The sequence below is a fragment of the Thalassophryne amazonica genome, chromosome 8, assembly GCF_902500255.1.
Source record: "Thalassophryne amazonica chromosome 8, fThaAma1.1, whole genome shotgun sequence".
Taxonomy (NCBI): Eukaryota; Metazoa; Chordata; class Actinopteri; order Batrachoidiformes; family Batrachoididae; genus Thalassophryne; species Thalassophryne amazonica.
The window spans coordinates 97,812,391-97,829,468 of NC_047110.1; positions in this window are offsets into that span (position 1 = coordinate 97,812,391).

Genomic DNA, 17,078 nt, shown 5'->3' on the forward strand with positions numbered 1-17,078 from the left:
CGGCTCGTGTCCATAGCTTCGTCAGCAGGGGGAGCTGTCGCCCCACGGGACGTAGAGGCCAGGGAGCGTGGGAAGGGCGGACCTTTCTCGGACCCGGAAGGAAGAGGGACGGCGCGCGCCTGGTCACGTCCTTCGTCTCGTTCCCGACGGCGTTCCTCCAACCGATTGTCTAACCGTATAACGAGATCAATAAGCCCATCTAATTCCCGCGGTTCATCCTTGGCCACTAGGTGCTCCTTTAGGACTGACAACAGTCCGTTTACAAAGGCGGCGCGGAGCGCAGCGTTATTCCAGCCGGACCTCGCAGCCGCGATGCGGAAGTTGACTGCATAAGCGGCTGCGCTCCGGCGTCCCTGTCTCATCGACAGCAGCACGGTTGAAGCGGTCTCTCCCCTGTTAGGGTGATCAAACACAGTTCTGAACTCCCTCACAAACCCAGTGTATGTGTGAAGGAGCCGTGAATTTTGCTCCCAAAGCGCCGTAGCCCAAGCGCGTGCCTCTCCCCGAAGCAGAGTGATCACATAAGCTATTTTGCTTGCGTCTGACGCGTACATGACGGGACGTTGTGCGAAGACGAGCGAACACTGCATAAGAAAGTCCGCGCACGTCTCCACACAACCTCCGTACGGCTCAGGAGGGCTTATGTATGCTTCAGGGGATGGTGGGAGGGGTTGTTGAACCACCACTGGAACATTAATATCTAGCACAGGATCGACAGGAGGAGGAGCTGCAGCAGCGCCCTGAGCGCTCGCCGCCACTTGCGCGGAGAGAGCCTCCAACCTGCGGTTCAGGAGGATGTTTTGCTCGGCTATTTGATCCATTCGAGCCGTAAAGGCGGTGAGAATATGCTGTAGCTCACCAATCACGCCTCCTGCAGATGCCTGCGCTCCCTGCTCTCCCATTGGTTGTTCAACAGCCTGGTGACGCCCCTCGGAGTCCATGACGCTGGCCGAGATATCCTGTTGGGAAAGTGTAGTGACACGGACCCACAACAGGGGGCGTAAATGAACGGACAATGGAAGGAGTCAAATTATAACACTTTACTGTTGTGAATGTCACAACCAAACACAGCAGATTCAGAATGTGCAACAGTCAATTAATAAAGGTGTCGTGTGGGCAGGCTCGACGATAGGAGACGCCCGTCTGGAAACAAACCGGAACCACACGATTTCCACCGCCACCTGAACCCGAGGAATACTGGAGCCGCCAAGTCCCGGAGTCCCCAGGTGGCCACCTTCCCGGCGTGTCGGATCTGGTACTGCTGGCAGAAAGCAAAAGACAGTCAAAGGGTGGGTGTGTGAACACCCAGTAACAATGGTGGGAATGCCACCTCCACCTCTCACTCAACACGTTGCAGCGGTCTCAGATGAAAAGGAGCGCCGTCTTGCACAGCATCCGCAAAAACGACCGGTTCTCCTGCAAACACTCACAATAACAGATTTATAAATCTCACAAAAAGGCTGAGAGTATTACCTCCAGATGAAGATGATATCTCGGCAGTTTGGTGGAGGTGTCTTCCTGCTTTTATACCAGATGTGATGATTAGTGACAGCTGTCACGGATGATGGGTGACAGCTGTCACCACAGCTTGTTCCTGAGGCGGCAGCGCCCTCTCGTGCCTGAAGCCCGCACTTCAGGCAGGGCGCCTTCTGGTGGTGGGCCAGCAGTACCTCCTCTTCAGCGGCCCACACAACAATTAAAGTCACTAACTGGGACTCTTGTCTTGTTGCAGTCAACAAACGAGAATCGTCCTCCGTTCCGTTGTCACAGCTTCAAACCCTGCGCGGCTCTCTGCTGAGACAGAGTCCGCTCGGAATTAATAATTTCAAAACAAATTGCCGCTTTAAATAAAATAACACCTCTTTACAAACGTTGTAATACAGACAATAAACTACAATCGACTAAAACGTTTTTTCCTTGCAAAATGAGACGTGCTGCATTCTTTATGAACCTGACGTGGAGCGTAGCGAGCTGTAGAGCTCAGCTCAGATATGGAAAGACATTCATGCCAATAATAATGACTGAAAGGAAATGCTTTTGACAAAAACTAACAGATTTTATTTCTGTTTATGTCCAGAGATCAAGGATCCACCATGTAGAGTTTATTATGTCCAGAGTTTAAGGATCCAGTAACCAATTTCATATTTATTTACTTTAAGACTCAAAATGTTGTTCAATTTCAATTTAATCAGCTTATAAAGCACCAAATTACAACAAAAGCCATCTCAAGGTGCCTCACACAGAACAGTTCAACATAAAAAAATAAAATAAATAAATAAATAAAAATAAAAAAATTCAAACACCTAATTAAAAACAGAAGTAAAAGAATGAAACATAAAATAAAAACTACTCATAAGAAAGAGAATAAAAATAGGTTTTAAGTCTTGACTTAAAAATGTCCACGGACTCCGACTGCCTCACTGAGGGCCATGTACTTGCAAACCCAGAATGAGATTGCCCACTCAACAAACTTCCCCAGCTTTCTGGACATGACGAAGGGACTTGGGCTGTGGTACCTAGCTTTTCCCCTTTGGGTACCCCTAGAATGGCCAATTTTTAGCTTAAATTTTCAAAAGCTGCCCCCCTGTGTCGTGATGTGTCGTGCTGGAGAGTAAACTCGTCTTCAACTGGTGCAGACAGGATGCCAGAGAAGCGCCGGTGTGTGCTATTGCGCACAGAGAATTTTGAAATGTTCAAAAAAAATCTTTCAAGCACAAATGTCGTGCTATGTGGCGCGATCTAATCTCCAACACGACGTGCAGCTCGTCAAGCGGAATAAACAAGCAGTGAACAGAGTGAGTGGTGACGTCAGTGGTTTGCATCAGAGCGCAGCTCGTCTGAAGGATTATAACAAGAAGTTAAATCTGTTATAAATATACTTTAACAGCTGCAGACAAGAAGGACAGAACAGGCAACTGTTTAATCAATCCATGACGATGGAAACAAGACAAATATTTGCCTTTTTAGACTACTCAAAATGCTTTCTGCAGCTTGTTAGGGGCGCGCATGCGAATGGCTCCGGCTGCAGCCCCCTCTGTGACTCAAGAAGTGATTAGAGCCATTTTCAATGGCCAATTTGCAGAAAAAAAATCATTAATCCGCCATGAAATAATTATTTTATATACGCAGCATCCAGCACAGACACAACGACATTCATGCTATCGCGTGAAGCAAAGGCTCGCTCGTGTCAGTGCACCCTAAGAAAAGCAGCTAGTGGCTGTCGTAAAAGTCATCAGAAGTTGTTAAATGATGTCATTGGCTAATTTGCATATTATGACTTCAGATGTAGGGAGAAAACAAAAACAATGTAGGACAGACCACTAAATACATTACCAACCTTTTAATATTGTTTGGTAAAGTCCATATTCATAAATGCAGAGTACTGAAAAGGGATTTACACAGACTTATGGCTGAATTTGAACAATAAATAAGCAGAATTAACCTATAGACGCTCCCAAATTTCATAAAATTGTCACACCATATAAGGATTTTTTTTAAATAATTAATGTTAAAGAATCCCTTTACTTTTGTTATTGTATAATTCATTTATTTTTTTCTGTCTCTTTCTATTGTGGCCTTGTCCATTATTCGTTTACTGTTAATGTATTTGTTGAAATACAATTTTGGAAAAAAATTAACGTTGTGGGAAAGACAAAACAGTGATTCTTGATTTGTTTATTTATTGTGCCATTAAAATTGGCTATCACTCCTCAAAATAACATAACTTCTCAAGGCCAGGCTGACTGAGTCTGAGTGAGGTTTGCCATTCAATGTGGGAACAGCCGTGGAGGCATCGCGCATGCGTGTTTGAACGCAGAGGATTGTAGATATCCCTCCACTCAGTGCTTCGGGCTCTGTGGCTTTGCTGCAGCAGGCTGCAGGAGCGGTGGGGGGACCCACTCCCACTAGGTGAGAACAGAGACTTGAGTCGCCAAACACCAGAAAAGTCTCTTGTAACGCCAGGAAAAGTAACTAGATTTGTTCCTAGTCGCTTTTGAGAAAAGTCGTCAAGAGTGTTTGGAAAGTCGCCACATTTAGCGAGAAAGTCGCTACGTTGGCAACACTGTGAGGAGTCAATGAACTCAGCATCTGTCACTTAAAGCAACCATGCCCACAATTTTACAGAACTTTATTGATAAAAATATCTTAAACAGTTGTCATGGAGGCAGAAACTATCGATAAAGACCAAAACTTCTTTTGTAACAGGCTGTAAAAATGTGTATTCTTACTCTAAAGTTGGACATTTTGACACAGAGTTCTATGGGAAAGTGCTCCATTTTGGAGCTGGCCTCAAGTGGCCAATTAAGGAACTACAAGAAAAATTACTTCCGCTTTAGAGCAAAAATTCAGGCTCGAAAGTCGCTGCTTTCTAAAAACACCTCAGTTCTTCTGGGCTTGCATTTTTTGGTGCTGCATGCAACGCTGCCCTCGGTGGTGAACTGTGAAGGCAAGCAGATGTGCATATCAGTAAAAAAAAAAGACCAAGTAAAAATCAGCCTTTGCCCCTCCTAGTCCTTCCTCTCTCACCAACAGATCCAGCTCTGTCTCTTTTTCTTGTCATTCACAAAGGCACAACCACGAGACCTATTCCTCGGTAAAACATTAACTCCAGGATGACAAGGTCCTCCGTCACCACTTTATTTTTAATATTGTGCAGTCATCGCTCCATAGCTTGATACTCTAAAAGGAGTTGTGTGAGCTCAGAGATCACCACAGGTCAACGTACACACCTCCAGCTGTATTGAACAACATGAAACCAGGAGCCAACAAGTCAGCGCAATGAAAAACAGAAGGGGAGGGAAAGGAAGAAAGGATGCTGAGAAAGAAGTTGAAAAACAGGATAAGATAAATGTTTCTGCTTGAGGCTGGACAAGAACTGTATGGTGGTGATGGGGGGGAACACAAGCCTCTGGTTGCTACTCAAGTCACTGCAGGAATGCAGCAGTAGAGCTCATTTGGTGACATAAGATAAGAATCAGCCACGTCTTAAGGCCCACTGACACGAGCGTGCCTTTGATTCACGTGCTGGAGAGTAAACTCGTCTTTAACGGGTGCAAACAGGGTGCCGGTGTGTGCTTTGCGCAGAGGAAATTTTGAAGTGTTCAAAAAAAATATTTCATGCACAAATGTCATGCTACGTGGCGTGATCTAATCTCCAACACTATGTGCAGCTCGTCAAGTGGAGTAAAGAAGTGAACAGAGCGAGTGGTGATGTCAGCGGATCGCATCAGAGGGCAGCTCATCTGTTATAAACATACTTTAACAGCTGCACACAAGAAGGAAAAAAACACACAACTGTTTTGTCAAACCATGACGATGTAAACATGACAAATAATTACCTTTTTAGACACTCAAAATATGCTTTGTGCAGGTAGTTAGGCGCGCGTGCGAACGGCTCCGGCTGCAGCCTCCTCTGTGATTCAGGATGCAAATAGAGCCATTTTAAATGGCCAATTTGGAGAAAAAAATAAAGATTAATCCGCCACAAAATAATTATTTTATATATGCAGGGTCCAGCGCAGAGTGCATGGCAGCCGGCAGAACAAAGAACATCGTCCAGCTGTGAACACAGCGGGTGGGATTGTCACAACGACATTTGTGCTATTGCGTGAGTCACAGGCATGCTTGTGTCAGTGCACTTTTCATTACAAAATGATTTAGTTGATTTAAATGGTCGTTTTTTTCAAATTCTCCAGGGTTCTTGATTACAAATACAGTGCATCTGGAATGTTACATTTTTATTCCAAAATGGAGTAAATTTTTTTCCCCCTCAAAATTCTACCCACAACACCCCATAACTACAACACAAAAAAAAGTTTTTGTTTTGCAAATTTAGATATTATATATATTTATATATTATAAATATATTATATAAATCTAATTTAATTTATATAAGAAATATATATATATATATATATATACATATATATATATATATATATATATATATACATATATATACACACACACACACTACAAAATCACATGTACATAAGTGTTAACACCCTTTATTCACTTCACTTTATTTTTATTTTTTTATGGGTATTGCTAAGTACTGAGCAATACCCTTTGCTCAGTACTTTGTTGATGAACCTTTGGCAGCAATTACAGCCTCATGTCTTCTTGAATATGATGCCACAAGCTTGGTGCACCTATCTTTGGACAGTTTTGCCCATTTCTCTTTGCAGCACCTCTCAAGCTCCATCAGGTTGGATGGGGAGCGTCGGTGCACAGCCATTTTCAGATGTCTGCAGAGATGTTTAATCAGATTTGGGTCTGGGCTCTGGCTGGACATTCACAGAGTTGTCCTGAAGCCACTCCTTTGATATCTTGGCTGTGTGCTTAGGATCATTGTCCTGTTGAAAGATTTCAATGTTTGTCTCATCAGACCAGAGAATTTTGTTTCTCATGGTCTGTGAGTCCTTCAGGTGCTTTTTGGCAAAGCCCAGGTGGGCTGCCGTGTGCCTTTTACTAAGGAGTGGCTTCCGTCTGGTCACTCTACCATATAGGCCTGATTGGTGGATTGCTGCAGAGATGGCCGTCCTTCTGGAAGGTTCTCCTCTCTCCACAGAGAATGCTGGAGCTCTGACAGTGACCCTTGGGCTCTTGGTCACCTCCCTGACTAAGGCCCATCTCCCCCGTTCCCTCAGTTTAGACGGGCGGCTAGCTCTCGGAAGTCATGGTGGACCCAAACGTCTTCCATTCACAGATGATGGAGGCCACTGTGCTCCATTATCATCCATCAATGTTTGTGTATCCTTCCCCAGATTGGTGCCTTGAGACAATCCTGTCTCGGAGGTCTACAGACAATTCCTTTGACTTCATGCTTGGTTTGTGCTCTGACATGCACTGTCAACTGTGGGACCTTATATGTGGACAGGTGTGTGTCTTTCCAAATCATGTCCACTCAACTGATTTTACCCCAGGTGGACTCAAGCTGTAGAAACATCTCAAGGATAATCAGTGAAACAGGAGTTCAATTTTGAGCTTCATCACAATGACTGTGCATACTTATGTACATGCAATGTCTTTTTCACACTGTCATTATGGGGTATTTTATGTAGACTTTTGAGGGGAAAAAATGAATTTCATCGATTGTAGAATAAGGCTGTAACATAATAGTGTGAAAAAACTTAAGTGCTGTGAATACTTTCTGGATACACTGTATCATTATTTTTACAATTGATGCATATATGATCAGAGAAAAACAGACAAAAAACATGTTATCTTACCTATTAATTATCTTACTCATAATTTTCAAGATGGCACTGTTATGGATGGCTGCATCTCATAGTGCTCCTCGTCACTGTGTCTTTTAATCACTTTTTACTATTTATTTATTTTCTCCTGTACTTTCTTTCAGTTATTAGTTTTTAATAATTTATTGGCCAGTGAATACATGCTCCTTCACTCATTATTTATTGTTTCCCTGGCGTTTGGATTACTTTTCCTGAGTGGGGTCCTGACCATGGTGGAGCAGCGCCAGGGATCCTTTGTCTACATGAGGGAGCAGCTGATGGAGCTCCGACGCAGTAGCTTGAACAGGGAAAGACATAATATCCCTAAAGAACTGCAGAGGAAATACCGGGGCTGTAGAGCAAGGAGGAGACGGTGGCCAAGGAAAAGGAGATATCAGCCGTATCTGCCTTCCATTGTTATGGGGAACGTAAGATTGTTGGTGAACAAAATGGACGAATTAACATCACTTGTGAGGTAGGGGTGTCGGAAAAAAAAAAAAATCGATTCACGTCCGAATCGCAATTCTTATTTATTACGATTCTGAATCGATCCAAAATGTCCAAGAATCGATTTTTAAAAAGCTTTTTTTTTTTTTTTTTTTTAACATTTTCTTGCTTACTCGCTGCGTGTACTGTTTGTCAGGCAACGGCTTCCGTACTATAGCGTCCCTGCGAGGGGGGGGGGGGGGGGTCTGGCATGCTTTAAACACTCGTGAGCATGCAGCTTAGCATGGCATACGAAGAGCTAATTCAGCCAGCACCATCTTTGCTGAAGGCAAATGTTTGGGCGCATTTTGGATTTTATTATTTGCTGCGTAAGAAGGAGCTTGACATGACTTATGCAGTGTGCAAAATCTGCAAAATGAAAGTCAAGTACTTCGGAAACACTTCAAATCCGCAAGCCCACATGCTACGCTAACACCCGGAGCTAAAAGAGCGGAGCAGCGGTCTCTGCCAACTACTGACCAGCGCTTCGCTAAACTGCCAGCCAACTCTGGACGAGCAAAGCAGATAAGTAAATTTACATCTAGAATCACTTGATTAACCTTGTAAAGCTGCATTTTCTTAAACATAAACACTTTTAAGTAACATAACTATTTCTCAGAGCTCTTTGAATCAAAAATTTATTCTGAATCGAATCGTCACCCCAAGAATCGGAATCAAATTGAATCGTGAGTTGTACGATTCACATCCCTATTGTGAGGAGTGATAGGCACGACAACATACCAGACTCTGTAGTGAGTTTACCTGGCTTTCAGTTGGTGCGAGGGGACTGGAGCTGCACCGACAGTGGCAAAAAGAAAGACGGGGAGTTGCTGTCTACGTGAACAACAAGTGGGGCAATCCAGAGCACGTGACAGTGAAGGCGCGTGTGTGTAATCCAGACACTGAACTACTGGCAGTGAGTCTTCGTCCTTATTAATTGCTGAGGGAGTTTTCACATGCTATTTTCCTTACTGTTTACGTCCCACCAGCGGCAGACGCATCGTGGGCCTGTGTCGTCATCACCTCCACAACGGCAAGGCTACAGACGGTGCAGCCCAGTGCTTTCATTGCTATCTCTGAGGATATTATTCATGTTACCCTTTCAACATCCCTTCCCACTTTCAAGCAGTTTGTTGATTGGAAAACAAAAGACAGTAAGACTATAGACCTGCTGCATGCTACTGTCAAGGAAGCATACAGTGCCACAGCCCTCCCCTGCTCGGCAAAGGGACCATAACCTGGTTTAGTTTGAGCCAGTTTACATCCCTGCAGATTGGCGGCAACCTGTGATTACCAGAGTGGTACGGAGGTGATCACAGGAGACAGAAGACAGTCTTCGAGGATGTTTTGAGGTGACTGACTCGAGTGTGCTCTGTGGATACGCAGGGTAAGGACATCGAAAGCAGTACAGACTGCATAACGGATTATATCAACTTCTGTACAGATAATATCATCCCAACCAACTGTGCGCTATTACCCCAATAACAAATCATGGGTGATCAAGGACATCAAGGCAACACTGAACAGGAAGAAGGCTGCATTCAGGAGTGGAGACAGGGAGGAGCTGTAGAAGGTGCAGGTTGAACTGAGGAAGAAGATCGCAGAGGGGAAGGACAGTTACAGGAGGAAGCTGGAGACCAAACGTGGCGCATGCCCTTCTCCACACCAACGTTAAGATGTATCAAAAGTGAAATGATCGTGGAACTGTGCGGTGCGTCACACAAACATACTGGCTGGCGTACGCATGTTTCTACAGGTATTGTTTCACTGCCGACACGTAGAGATGATGTTGGGACACTGTTAGTGTGAAAACAAGAAGTCATCAGAGTGATGTGCACCTCAGCGACACACTGATGAGCAATTAACACATCCACGTGTTTGCAATTACATGGTTGGACATAAAAGCACGCGCAAAGTGATGCATAAAATGGCATTAACAATGGCTGTGTTACCATTGTTAGAGGGCATTGCAAATTGTGCAATCCGACATGAGCATGTATTCAGGGAACGTAAGGATAATTGGCTCAAAAACAGATTTCAATTACCAAGGCCAGTATTACTGGAATTGTGCGCAGAACTGTGGCCAGCCCAGAGCATAACACGGTGAGAAGCCAGGGGTTGTCTGTGTCAACACAGGTGCTGACCATGCTGCGCTTTGTGGCAGCAAGGGCATTCCAGTGTGAGCTGGCCGACTGGTCAGGAGTGTGCCAGTCAACCATGAGCCGAGCCATGCCAGCTGTGTGGAACGCAATCATCCGAATGTCATCCAACATATTCCAACATTACAGCTCAATTTGCAGCGAGAGCCGGTTTAGTTCATTGTTCATAGTTTTGGTACTTTAACAAAATAATTTACTTTGGGATCAATAAAGTTGATCTTATTATCGTGAGATTCCCACCCACTGTGTTCCCAGCTGGATGCCGTGCTTTGTGTGCTGGATGCTGAGTATATAAAATAATTATTGCATGGCGGATTAATCATTTTCTCTCAGAGTCTGGCTGTTGAAAACACCTCTAATCGCTTCTGGAATCACAAAGGACTGTTTCAGCTGGAGCTTTTTTCTCTCTCTCTCTTTCCTGCGCTTCATGAGGTGGAGAACACACTGGACCTGTCTAAAAGGTAATTATTTGTAATGTTAATATTGTAATGGCTTGGTAATGGCTTGTTCATTCTTTCTTAATGTAAGAGTATGTTTATGATAGATTTAACTTCTCATTATAATTGATCAGATGAGCTGTGCTGACGTAATCGCTCGCACTCACATGCAGTGTTTTTAATTGTTTGCACAATGGTCACGTGAAGTTCACGTAAATAATGCGTGACGGAGATTTTGAACATTTAAAAATTTTCTTTGCGCACTTGCACGAAGCCGCGCAGAGTTTACAACGGTTTGCGATGAGTTTACTCTCCTTCACGGCAGAGTGCGTACAAGTGCATGGATCAAAGTCACACAAGTGTCAGGGGGCCTTAGTTTAAACAGTTGCTCAAGTCTACATTTGTGTGAGGACTTTTTCAAGTTATCCAGCTGGAAAGCTCTGCATGTGATGGCCAAGTACTTAAGCCCCTTTCACACCGGGCCCGCTTCAAGTTGCGTCGTGCAGCGTCATGACGACGCCACGTGTATGCAACCTAGTGCCGAGACGATGTAGCTCAATGCCACAACACCACAAGGGACGCAAAGGACGAAGCCAATGGGACACCAAAAATTAAACGTTTAATTTTTTCTGCGTCCTGTGCTCGACGCATTAAGGAAGTAGTTTCAACGCAAGTCCGGGCAAAGCAACGGTACTCAACATGACTGGAAGCCACACCCTCACAATACAACGTTACCCCATGCCAATTTATGAATCCTGCTGTGTTCCGCAGTGGGCCTATGACCAGAGAATCTTCAATACAAGTCCCCGTCAGACTGGAAAAATCACTACGGTCCTTAATCCCCAAGTTGCTCCTGTTGTGCAGCTGAGTGTCTTGCCTGGCAGCAATCACATCTGTTTAAATGGATGGATATGAGGCATCACTATAAAGTGCTTTTAATATGAAAGTGCTGTATAAAAACCATTTATTTAAAATACAGGAATGCTGATCATTTAAAAAAAACAGGCATGTTCACAGGATCCCAAAAGATCCTGTGTCACACTCTCTTCCACTTCCTCGTCCCCAGTCAAACAACCTCTGGGCCACTGCCAGCCCATCCATCAGAGACAAACTGCACTTTGATCACACTTTGTAAAAGCTGGGGCCCAGAGTTGGGGAAAGAGTGGAAAGTTGAGTACAGCAGGGCAGAGTGAAGAGCTTTCCACAGCCAAGATGATCGTAACAGCCCCAGGATTAACACCACCCTGCTCCACCTTTGAAGTGCCACACAGCATCTCAGATGGCAGAGAAAAGGGGAATTAATGTGGTGTACGTGCCTCTTCTTCAGCCATCCATCCCGCCAGTCAATCCCTCTGTGGCCACGCAACTACTAACAAACACTCATCTTGCTGAAGGGCTACAAGGGACACGCCACTGCAGCTGGAGTGTCCAGTGGGAACGCTCTTCTTTTATGCACAGTGCCATTTCCCATGCACACATAAAACAGTACACCAATACGCTGCAAGGGCACGACCTTTGGCAAACAGTCATTTACAGATATGTCTCAACAAAAGAAACATGGTGGTGATACTTTGAATCTTTCATATTAATGTTCCGCGAGTCTCAAAGAATAAAGAGGTGGTAAAGCATACTGGGTATACTGTAGATCAAAGATTTACACATTGCTCAACAATTAGGAAAGTAAAGTGCCATCTCTGTAAAGAAAATCTAGCACCCTACTTGCTTAAATCAGGTAAGTGTAACAAAAGGATTAAAATATAATTATTATGGAAGTGACGCACTGTGACACCTGACTAAAGGAGTACTCACACAATGCACTCTGGACCATGGTTGAGTGTGTTACGCCCTCAAAGTCCAGTTTGTCTCACAAGTGTTAGTGCTTTGGTCTGTGGCCGGCCCACTTGTGTGTGTGTGTGTGTGTGTGTGTGTGTGTGTGTGTGTGTGTGTGTGTGTGTGTGTGTGTGTGTGTGTGTGTGTGTGTGTGTGTGTGTGTGTGTGTGTGTGTGTGTGTGTGTGTGTGTGTGTGTCTTGCTGAAGTGGTTTGGGATGCATTTCCAGCTATTTTCCAGCTTTTTTTTTTTTTTTTTGATGAGTGGGGTGGGAGCATTTAAGAAACATGTTAAAAGTAAGAAGAAGTCCTGTATAGACCCTCAGGCCCATTAGTGCTGGTGCTCATCTCCAGATTCCATATCTTCAAGCAGACAAGCCTACAACTCCCTGGGTTACTTCCCCAGCCAAGGTCAGGACCCAATTATAGCTACTGAGACCATGTAGATTAAGTGTCTTGTCCAAGGACACAGACAGACAGCATGAGCAGGATTCAAACCCAGGTCTACATATTGGCAGGTGAGCTCTTCATCCCCATATCTACCTGCTCACCTAAAAAAATAAAGTAAAAGTAATAACAAAGGTAATGAATTATGTACAAATGTGGTGACATTTGTACATAATTCATTAAAACCTAAAAGTTGATTTTGTATTTTGTCCAAAGAAATTTAACAGTATTGTGTCAAGCTAATATAGTCAAATACTGAATTTTTATTAAATGTTTTTACAGATACTTTATAAGGATTCCAGAAAGCTATCTATTCAGCTTTCTTGACGTTTTCTGTGGTAATATTTAACAACCTTTTTTTAACCATTTAATTTAAATCTTTGCTGTGACACAACATTTTTTTTTTAAAACAGGACAAGTAAGAACTAATTCCAGAAAGTAGATCTGTGATCCACTTGCTTGACCAGGTAAGCATAAACACCCTTAATAATGATCCCTGTTACACTCAAATCTATTAGTAATTGTTTAATTAGTAATTGTTATGACCCCGGGTCATATTTAGTATGCTTGTGGTGTATGGGTGTGTTTACCCTGAGAAAGCTGAAACCAACGCCAGGCACTTTGCCTTCTCCCTGCTCCTAACCTGATGCCGTGTGTGTGTGTGTGTGTGTGTGTGTGTGTGTGTGTGTGTGTGTGTGTGTGTGTGTGTGTGTGTGTGTGTGTGTGTGTGTGTGTGTGTGTGTGTGTGTGTGTATATACGTACACTTGACTGAGGACTCCCTAATTTGGAAAACCAAACTTTAGTAAATAATCTTGTTTAGTAGCGATAAGTAGCCATTTTATTCTGATAAAAATTTTCTCCTGTTTATTCCTTAGGAGTCTTAGGAAAGAAGGCTGTCATTTTGTTGGATAAATATGTATCACACTTCAAGCCACCTATGAATGAAGCTTAAAACATATTTAGAAAAAAAAAAAAAAACTTTCTGCAGTCAAAAGTCACTTTTGACTGCACAGGGTTGCAACATAGAATCAAGAATCAAACTGGATATGCACATAAATTAGATTTTTACTACCACTCTGAACAAGGCCTTAGTTGCTAGTCTAGTCGTCTTCTTGCACAGGTGCTAGGTTTCTGAGAACTGCCTACTTCAGACAGATTTATTATCCAGTAGCATACGGTTTGTATTTCTTAATGTTTGTCATAAATGTGGTGATATATTCAGTGAATTGAAAATGTTAATGTGTCCATCTTGACTTGTCTAAAGCCTGGGTCCCACTGAATAATGAAGGATGAAGAAGGAGCCATGCATGGGCGTGTCAGCGATTATTCGAAGAATGACCCACATTTTCATCTATCATGTATCCGCTATGAAGGTGCCTCTATGTATCCCGCATGTGCCACGTAGCAGGCTCTAGTGAGCCACGACCAACCTGTCATTAGAGCCTCGAATGGCTCGCATCAGCCACACTAAGCCACGTAGTGCTGTGATAGCGCCATGATAACCCCATGTTGGCGCACGTTTAGACATGGGTTTGGTCCAAACCTCCAGCCCTCCCATACCTGGTCCCTTTAAAATATGGGTTTTCAATTCACAGATTCACAGCAGCATTTAAAGATGTCACATTTTTTTAAATGCAGTCCAAAAATACGAGATGCTCGTAGATGCTCTAGTACAGTCCTGCGATTGTGCACTGTGCGCCAGGCTGCTGTCCACCTGTATTGCACCAGACCAGCTAGAACCGAACCACGGGTTCCTGGAGAGCCGCCTCTGTGGTCCTCGCTGGCTCTGCGGCTCGCTGGCTTTATTTCTTCTGCGGCTTCGCACTACGCGTATAATCGCACTATAAACTTTGTGTTCATCCGTTTATTCTGCAAAATCGCTCTTTTGCACGCGCGCCGCTGTTCCATTCCTGGACAGTCGCCTCTGTGTTTCAGTCTCACTGGCTTAAAATCCATCCGTGGCTTGCTGGATTTATTTTTTCCCTGACTTTAAACAGTCATTTTTACACTGTGATCTTTTCACCATTCTGCATACAGAATGAGGTGGCCGCTTTATTATATACACCTGTGGATCATTTTTTTTTAAATAAATAAATAAATAAATAAATAAATAAATAAATAATATATATATATTTCTTTATTTCTTCTGCAGCTTACAAGTCACCATGATACATATTTTAACTTTGTGTTATGTCTTCAAAATCGGTCTTTTGCACGCTCTCCTCTTGTGTTGCCGCACAGCTTCTGCTCTGCTTTTAGCAGCTTCACTGGAGTTATCTTCCATGGCTTTAAACACACATCCACTTTCACACAAGTATTTGCACAATATCTCACAAGGGAAAACTATGATGTTAGCTAAGAAAAAAAAGTGTGTGTGTCTGCATCTGGTCAATTTATGCTGCAAGTTAGGGAGATAACAAAAGGGTTTGTGATAAGAAGTCAGCAGAGTTTGTATCAGTGTCTCCAAGGCTGTGGAAGATCCAGAGAGCCTGAAGTATCTGTACTATCAGGGGACTGGCACTCACTACAGACACTTTCCAAGGCACTGCTGTTAACAGCTCCTCCAGGGTCTATTTCTCTTAACAGTTGTAGAACGTGTGCAAAAGCTAGCTAACGGGGGGGATGGGAGGTCTGTTTGTTGTGTAAAGCCTGTTCTCTTTTGCTTCTTTCTTCATGTCTTCCTCCCCCACTCCCCTCCCATTTTTCTGCTCACACATGGCTCCTCCAGGAGCCATCATCTGACAACATCCTCCAACACTGCCCCCCCACAAAAAACCACCTCCTGCCACATGACAAACACAGACATAGCTGTAACACCACAGGAAAACGCCTTCGCATCCTCAGGATGTATCACTCATCTGATCAGAGGAAAGCATCAACATCTTTGAGGCCAGGCATAATTTTCTGTTGTGTCAAAACAAGATATTACTGACTGATTTTCCAAAGTAGTCCACAGTAAAAACTTGTGTCTTCCACACCCGGTTAAACTAGAAATTAGACTCACTAAAACAGTTACAGCCTCCAGGTGTAGACAACATTTGCTCATGAAAACATATGAACAGGAAGCACAACCACAGGGTGTTCTAAACAGACTGTGCCATCGTGTAGGAAATGAAAAACACTGAATATAAGTTAACCAATTTATAACACAACTGTAAGGCCACTTTTGAATTCCATTGTTTCATTACCGTCTCAGTGTCAGGGCCAGGTGGGACAGGTGGCTGGGCTTTGAAGAGGAGAGAAGAGGTGGATGTGAGTGATGGACAGCAGACAGAGCCCTCTAAAAAAAAGCAAGGTCGCTACAGAGAGGAAAAACAGACCCTTCACCTTGGCTTTGCTTACTGCCTATGTGGGCAGAGATCATTAAGCACAGAAGCACGGAAGGCCGTCCAGTGTCATGTCACCTCTCATACCTCCAATGTCAGTCCTGAGGAAACCACCTTAATAACTTCCTCATATAAAATGAAGTTCCCTGATTCAGCTGTCATGCCAGTGGGGTCCCTCCTTATACATGAGACCAAGAGTTCCATTTTTTGGAGGAACTAGTGCAGTGTCTGGAGGAAGTTTGTATTCCAATAGAAAATTTGGAGCTTAAGTTGATTTTTCATGGATAGCCAAATGAGGCTGTGTTTGAAGGTGGGATGCGCAAAGAGGTGTATTTACTCTTACATAGTTTTAACAGACAAAGTGTACATTTGTTAAGACATTGTTGACACTGAGATACAAAGAGACATGCAAAAACAGTTATTTTAAGAAAAAGATTGACATTCATCTAACGTGGTCAGACATGTTTACACACAGAGATATAGGATGGAATAAACACAGTTAGTGTACATGCAGCACAAACGTGGATGTGAATACAGTAGTTATTGATAATGTGAGTTAGGGACATTTAGGTTTGTGGCAAAATGTGTGGATTGATTGATAACTATTGTGTTTTATATTCAGGGATGAGAAGAGGCAAAGAAAAAAGCACTAAAAATGAACATGGTTCCAGGGCAGTGCCCCTGGCGGGGCTCACAGGTTTTGAACATTTTAGAGGCATTTCGGAGCCACTAGAGACCTAATTTCATGAATTTCCTTTTCTTTTTTTTGTATGTTTGGGAATGTGGAAACCTCCATCCATCTATCCATTTTCTTCCGCTTTATCCAGAGTCGGGTTGCAGGGGCAGCAGCTCAAGCAAAGCCGCCCAGACCTCCCGATCCACACACACCTCCCCCAGCTCCTCCGGGGGAAAATAAGAATCTGCAATTCAGTGTGGTACTATGGTATTCTTCTTCTTCTGATTTTAACTCATTGAGTGCCAGCCATTTTCAAAGTTCAGAACATCCCAGTGCCAGGATTTCTTCAGCATTTGAGTGTTTTTTTAAGACCCATAGAAAATTAAGTTGTATGTCCATGTCAACAACAAACATACCACAAGAAAAGAAAAGAGAAGAAAAGAAATTGGCTCGATGACGCGTCTTTGGCGCGGGGCGTTA